We start from the raw sequence: 8,200 nt of genomic DNA, 5'->3' as shown, positions 1-8,200 counted from the left end.
TCATTTTTTCTTGTTTGTTTATTTTCCAGTCTATTTCTTGACTTTGAACTTTATATTAAAGTTGGGCTCTACTTCACCTGGGGCTATGGAGACACTGTCCCAAGCTTCAGGCTTTTTGGTGCTGCTGTTTTCAGAGCTAGTTCTGGGGTTCTGCAAGTTTTTGGTGCTTCTAAGGTGGTGCAATTTGGGGAGAGGCGTGGTCCCTGATCTCCTGCTCTACATTCTGGTCTTTATCCAGGAAGGGCCTCTGGTCTCCTGCAGCCAGAAGTGCTACCATTCTCTTTGCCTTGGAATTGCATCCAGGCCTCTGCCTCCTTGTAACTGACCACCCACCCTCCTCTCTGCCCTGGAAACCACAACCTAGTACTGCATATGGGCAATAGAGCTGCCAATCCATGCCAGCTGTACCCAGTGCCAGCAAAGGGCCCCCTGTAATCTCTTTCTGACCAGTTATCTCACCCCCTTACCATCTCTGGGTTGAGAGCTCCTGAAGCTGTTGTTTTTGTAGAGGCTGCTGTTCCTGCCTCTGGGTGTGTGGGCTCCAGACAGACCTCTACCCCAGTGTTACAGACTTCTGCTGACCTCCTAAGTTTTCTTAGGCCAGAAAAATGTCTCACCCTGACTTTTTGTTGGCTCTGCTGCTCTAAAACTTGATTTGAGGTTGTTTTAAAGTTGTTTGGAGGAGAATGTTGAGAGAGTTCAGCTGAGTGGCTGCTCCTGTTCTGCCATCTTGGCTCTGCTCCCTCAGAGAAAAAATCAGGAGATCACTTTCTAATGAGGGAGATAACACATCTCTCCCTCTAATATTCTTTTTTTTATTAATTTATTTTGATTTATCAACAATCACTTCCATAAGCTTTTGAGTTTAAAATTTTTTCTTCTAATATCCTTTCTATAATGTCCTCTCAGTCTCCCTTATTGACCTTTCTCCCTATAATCTTTGTCTAGTCTTTCCTATTGCCTCTTTGCTACCCATTTGTAAACTCTTCCTGTCTCTACAATGAAAATTTTCCACTTTCTCTCCTAATGCCCCTTCCCTAAGACTCTCCCTGTTCCCCCTTAAAAGCTGAACCCTATCTCACATGGTATCCTTTTCCTTTAATGCCTCTTAGACTCTCCCAGTTATTTTCTCCCCCCTCTCTCATAACCTCTTTATCCACACTACAACCCCCTCTGTCTCTTTCTGTATCCTCTGTGTCCCCTGCCCTGTCCCTCCAACCATCCTATCCTCTTATAAGGGTGTTTTACTAGTGGTGATACAGGTAGTTCCTCTCCACTGATACATCTACCCTTTAGATGGGTATGAAAAAGGAAGGACGATTGAGGGTGATCATCCATGCCTATGTGACCCCATGGTCTGGAATGGTAACTCAAAACACAATTTGAGCCTAGGCCACAAGGGGGAGCTCGTAAGCTGGGCTACCGGGTCTAAGTCTCTTTCACACCTGGGCTTTCTGCCATGATCTCTGGCCAAAAGCAGTCTCCCAGTGCCTGCTGAGGTTCTCTTCAACTCTATCTAAAATACGTGAAGATCCTTAGGGTACCATATTTCAGAATCGACTTCTGCTCCGTTTCCAATCAAGGGCTTTCACGTGACTGAAAGGAAGGCACATTGACCTTAAAAATGAGAGTGCATTTATTACGAGAGATCAAAATGAAAAAGACACCGTGTTCCCAGCCAGCCCTTTGCTCTGATATGGATCTCAAAGAAAAATTTCCACTTCTTGAGCTCAGCCGGTTGTTCCCAGATAAAACCAAGTGACCTTTTGGGAGAAGCCAATCCTCTTTTCTCTCGTTCAAATGGTGATGGGATGGGGAGAAATCATTTTGCCAGTTAGTCATACAGACACTAGGGTCTCGTTAAGCAGGCCATTGGAAGATTTGGGGGAATGCAGAAAATCTTCCTTCTCCCAAATCTCTGCTTAGCACTTTGCCGTTCTGTCTCTGCCTTCAAATGAAATGATATTTGTAAAGCCTGGTACGCAGTAGGCACCTAATAAGTGCTTATTCCCTTTCTCCTCTGGAGGGTCTCCAGTGGGCCTCTGTGGTGTTTTTGACAACCAGATGGCTACATAAACTTTGGTAGTTTAGGGGGTGGTTTTCCTTACTCTACCTTCCTGGGCCTCAGTTTCCTCATTTGTGAAATGAGCCAGTTGGACTAGGTGGTCTTTAAGGTAGCTTCCAGCTCTCAATCATTGGTCTTAAGTCACTGAGCCTCCCTGGGTCTTGATTTCTTCATCTATAAAATGAGGGGATTGGATCAGGTGCCTTCTGAGGAACCTTCTGGTCTCCTCCAAGAAATGGAAGTTTTGTAAGAGCAGGAGTTGTTTCATTTTTGTATTTGTAACTCTAATCAGTCAACAAACATTAATTAAGCCTTCTATGTGCCAGGCTCTGTTTTAAGCTCTGCAGATACAAAGAAACATGACAAAAATCATGGTCTTCTCTAAAGGAGCTTACATTGCCTGGAATGCTTTCTCTCCTCTGACAACTAAAACCCCATCTTTTACTGCCAACCCCTCTTAATTCCAATGCCTTCCCTCTGTTAATTATTTTCTTATTTATTTGTTTTTAGGCAATTGGGGTTAAGTGATTTGCCCAGGGTCACACAGCTAGTAAGTGTCAAGTGTTTGGTCTGAGGCCGGATTTGAACTCGGGTCCTCCTGACTTCAGGGCCGGTGCTCTCTCCACTGTGCCACCTAGCTGCCCCTATTTTCCTATTTAAACTGTATATAATCTGCTCCGTATGTATTTGTTTGAATACTGTCTCCTCCATTAGCTCCTTGAAGGCAGAGACCGTCTTTTGTCTCTTTTTGTATTCCCAGAGCTTAGCACAGTGCCTGGCACATAGTAGGCACTTAATAAATGTTAATAGAATGATAAGGGGGAAATAACATGCAAACAGTTATGTACTTATAAGATGTTGTTCAATCATGTCCAACTCTTTGTGACCTCATGGACCATAGCATGCAATACTGGCCGGAGGGATTTCTTAGTAAAGATAGTGGAGTGGCTTGCCATTTTCTTCTTTATTAAGGCAGAGGTTAAGTAACTTGCCCGGGGTCACACAGCTAGTAAGTGTCTCAGGCCAGTTTTGAATTCAAGTCTTCCTGACTCCAGGCCCAGTGGTCTATCCACTGAGCCCTCTGGCTGCCTCCACTTAGAAGATGTAAATGGAAGGTACTCTCAGAATGAAGGCACTAGCAACGGGAGGGGGGAAAGATTAGCCCTCCTGCAGAAGACAGGATTTGCGCTGAGTCTTGAAAGAAGCCAATAGGTGAAGGTGAGAAGGGAGAAACTTTCCAGGAATGAGGGACAGCTAAGCAAAAAGGCATGGAATCAGGAGACGGAGTGTTGTGTGTGAGGGGCTAGTGAGGTGGAGGGCAGATTGGAATAGGGAGAGACTTGTGGCAGGGAAACCATCCAGAATGTTTTTTCAATAGTTTGACAAGAAGTCATGAAAGCCATGAGGGTGGTAGATGTGTGAGTAGAGATGAGGGCATATGTACAAGAGATGTTGTGAAGATAGAAATAAGAAGACTTACAACAGATTGAATATATGGGGGTGATTGTGAAGGAAAAATCTAGGACAAGACCAGCTTAAGAGTTGTTGAGCCCTCGATAGTAATAGGGTGAGATATTTGGAAGAAAGAAGAGTGGTGGGTTGAAAAATAATGAGGTCCGTTTTGGACTTGTTGAGTTTGATATGGGACATCCAGGTTGACATGTCCAAAAGGCAGTGGCTGATGTGGGACTGCAGGTTAGGAAAGAAACCAGGGTTGTATATACACATCTGGGAGTCATCTGCAAAGAGATGATAGAGACACAGAAAGGAAAGTTCTTGCCCTCAAAGTCCTCGACACTCTCAAATAATTTAATGCCTGCTTCTGAGATTTGAACTTGAATGGGGAGGCAATCCCTGGAGGCACCAGGAACACTCACATCTTAGATCTTCAGAGCACAGGAAACAGCTCCAGTCTGTCATCCAGCTGCCAGCTTCATTCTGTGACATAGCAGAGTTCAGAGGAATCATGGAAGCTCAAGATGTTTGCCAAGGCACTATGTGTGCTTCCATAAATCAGAATGGCAAATGTGCAGGCAGCCACGTAATGTGATCAGGTCCTTGCTTCATCAGTAGCTCCGTGTTTGACCTTGGGCAAGTCATTTCCAGTTAATTCAATGAAAAAAAAAAACACTTCTCAAGCTACTATGTGCAGGACACCATACTAGGTACAAAGAACATAAAAATACAACAATCTCTGCTGTTAATGGAGCTTATGTTCTACTGAAGGAACATGATATTTAAAAATACGTGACACTTCTATGGCACAATACTTTGTACACTTGGGGAACCACATGCTAACACTGTAGTTGAAGCAGTCCAAACATTCCCCTAAGCTATCTTCCTTTGTTTGGTTGCTTTTTAGTTGTGTCCTACTCTTTGTGATCCCATTTGGGGTTTTCTTGGCAGAGATACTGGAGTGGTTTGCCATTTCCTTCTACAGTTCATTTTATAGATGAAGAAACTGAGGCAAGGAGAGTTAAGTGACTTGTTCAAGGTCACACAGCTAGTAAGTATCAGAGGCCGGGTTTGAACTCAGAAGGATGAGTCTTCCTGACTCCAGGCCCAGGACTCTATGCATGATGGCACCACCTAGCTGCCCACACCATCCTCCTTAGATCTGTAGAAAGGAGACGGCAGTATCCCTATATTAATTATCCATCTAGGGAGCAAAATACTTGAGTTGTTCACCAAATAGTGCTCTCCTTGAACCACTAGCCCAATAGCCTTCTCAATTCCGTTCTGATATTTGTGTGCAGCTCTCCAAAAGGTCTGTATCCTGCTCAAATCCCCCCTCCTCTCCTTCCCAGAAGGCAACTCAACCTTCAAATTCCTAGGCCGACATTTCCAAACCATGGCCAGTGGATTCTAGTGGTGGCACTAAGCAGTTCAAAACTTGTGGGGGTTGAATTCAGAATTAAAGCTTGGGAATATATGAACTGTCACTCAAAATATTTAAAATAGGAAACCTATGGTTCTAGACCCCAGTCCACATCTAGAATTTTTTCTCTCTGTCTGAGCCACCTTCCCTCCCCACCTCCTATTCATAGCACATAGACCCTCAATATATAGTGATGACATAGTTTGTTGGGTGTAGTGAAAAAGATAGGAAAAATGTTAAGTATCTCTACGTGAAAATCAGCATTTCTAACCATTTCCTGAAATACCTCCAATCACCTTCCTAGTTCTTCAGATGGGGCAAGGGATTTCTGAACCCCTTTCATTCATAGATCATGGAAAGGGAATAAGGGGGAGGAGGATATGTATGTCTGAAACTCCAGTTCTAGGATATGGAGTATAAACAAGGGAAGGCAGAAGGGGTAAGGGTAAGGGTAAGAAAGGAGATGCATCTTCCTACCCCTGGCTCACCTATCCCCTGGGATTCACTAAAGCTTACATTTTGGGGTACCTGGGATCTTTTATTCTTCTGGTCCCTATCGTTTTTGGGAGGGAGGCAATGGGGTGAAGTGACTTGCCCAGGGTCATACAGCTTGTAAGTGTGAAGTGTCTGAGGCCAGATTTGAACTCAGGTCTTCTTGAATTCAGGACTGGTGCTCTACCCACTCTGCCATCTAGCTGTTACCCGCCCCCCTCCCCCCCGTCCTTATCTTTTCTCTAGAGTCTCAGACACTTGCTAGTCATATGACCCTGAGCAAGTCATTTAACCTATGTCTACCTCAGAAGATAATAGCACCAATCCCCATAGGTTTATTGTGAGGATCCACTTTGCTAACCTTACAGTGTTATGTGTAAATGTTACCGGGCTGCTATTGCAATCAGGAAGCTTCTCTCAAGGGTGGGTGGAAGAAAAGGGGAAATCTAGACCTGTTTGCTTGGCCAGATGTCTCATCGCTTCCCTGTCCTCCAGCAGCTTCATACCCATTCTGAACACACTCTCCTTGGAGAGTCCTGGTAATGGGGGAGGGGGAGGAGGGTTAGATTTCTCAGATCTCTTTCTGAATCATCATCCTAATGGGCCCCAGGGTAAAATAATAATTTGGAAGAAATAAATTGGTGTGGTCTGGGCACACCACACAATGAAGAAACACAATACAATTTGAGGAGACAGTGACTTAGGAAAGCTATGAGGGAAACTGAAGACTCAAAGAGGCAAAGGTGAGGAAGGAGTGCATTTTGCAGACAGCGTCTGCAACAGTGTGGAGGTGGGAAATGGAATGCCAAGTTTGGGGAGCATCAAGCAGGACAATTTGCCTGGAACACAGGGTGTGTGATGGGTAGTAAGTCTGGAAAGGTAATCATAAGGGAGACTTTAAATACAGAGCTGAGGTGTTTGCATTTTATCCCAGAGGCAATTGGGAACCATTGAGAATTCTTGAGCAGGGAAGCGACCACTTCCTCTCTCACTAGTTCCCTTCTTGGTAAAATTAAGAGAAAAAGCAAAACGATATCCTTTTATGTTTCTTTGGGTAGTTCCATCATGACATGATGTGGAAGTACTTCTCCATCTTTCTAACCACTGGTGTCTTTCCAAATTCCCTTATAAATTCCTCTCTTACATACAAGATGGAAAGAACAAGGCAGCTTGATCATGAATGAGAGAGGAGATATAGGGAAAGCACCTAAGACAGTGAGGGATGCAGAGACCATGTCAAATAAAGGTCAGTTGAATAAATGGGTAATGTACAGCTGGGAAAAGGGAAAATTTGGTGGGGTTATGTAGTAACTTTTTCCAAGTATTTGAAGGTCTGTCCATAGAAGGACAGCTAGATGGCACAGTAGATAGAGCATTGGGCCTGAGGTCAGGAAAGCTCATCTTCCTGAGTTCAAATGCAGCCACAGACACTAACTAGCTGTGTGACCCTGGGCAAGTCACATAACCTTGCTTGCCTCAGTTTCCTTACCTGTAAAATGAACTAGAGAAGGAAATGGCATACCGATCTACTATCTTTGCCAAGGGAAAAGAAAAGAGGAGATACAAGGAGATCTGTAATGGGGTGGTGAGCTTCTATGGAGACAGGGGAAAGGTTTTAGGGAGCAGAGGAGGTTTTAGGGAAAGAGGTTACAGGGAGAGGCATGTGGTTTTAGTTAAGGAGAAGGAAGTATAAGAAGACAAGGAGAGAGACAGAAAGAGACAGAGACAGAGAGGGACAGAGACAGTGAAACAGAGATAGAGAGACACACACATAGAGACAGAGAGATAGAGACAGAGAGAGAAAAACAGAGACAGTGAAACACAGATAGACAGCGATAGCAAGACAGAGACAAACACATAGAGACAGAGAGACAGAAGGAGGCAGAGACAATGAGGAGGTCATAGGGAGACGGTTACAGAGTTCTAAGGATGAAGGAGAGGTTGAATTGGAGGATGACCCCAGGTAGTCTGTGTAGAATTGACCTCCAGGGATCATCCAATGGCCCTGAGCTCCCTTGGAAACATCCGGAGACTCCTGGGACATGTGTGACTCAGGCTGGAAGGACTCAGCTCTTTGGTATGATGCTGCAAACCCCATGAGGCATCTTGGTCCTCCACCCATGGTGACAGCTTCAGGGAGTTGGGTGTCTGTCACTTAAAGAGGGGAGTGTAGCTCTCTTTTTTAGCTCATTGGTGTGGCAAGTAGTGCCCTCAGTTGTTAGCCCACCCTGTAGGGGGTAGGGGGATGGGCAATGCTTCCCCACCTTGGGCATGGTAGCCACTCTCTGGGTGCTGACCTGCTCCCAAAGTGCTAGAGTATCTCCTGATGCCTCCTTCCTCTGTCTCCAGTTAGCTCCACAGGATGAACCTAGGACATCCAGACTTTTCCAGAGGTCCTAGAGGACCTCACAAGGTCATCTTCAAGCTTGGACCCAACCAGCCACCCAAAGATGAATGTTGGATCACCTCCTCAGCCATAAAAGGCAACCAGGGCCCAGGGGCAAGGTTCTGAACTTGATTCTCCCTGCCACAAAGGAGTGGCCACTATAGGGAGACTAGTGGGATTGGGGGGAGAGAGAAGAATGCCATTCATCTCCCCACCCCACACAGGAAGCCTTGAAGCCCAGAGAGCTCCCTGTTGTATGAGAGAGAGCAAGTAAAAAGCTGCTTCTTCTTTTCAATGGATGCCACATCCCTTCCTGCTGTTGTGGGAGGGTGGGAAAGGGGGGACAGGGTCCAGATCAAGGGACAACTCTATATCATAC

Source organism: Vombatus ursinus, unplaced genomic scaffold (assembly GCF_900497805.2).
Source record: "Vombatus ursinus unplaced genomic scaffold, bare-nosed wombat genome assembly UNPS02010822.1, whole genome shotgun sequence".
Lineage (NCBI taxonomy): Eukaryota > Metazoa > Chordata > Mammalia > Diprotodontia > Vombatidae > Vombatus > Vombatus ursinus.
Note: the sequence above shows the minus strand (reverse complement) of the source record.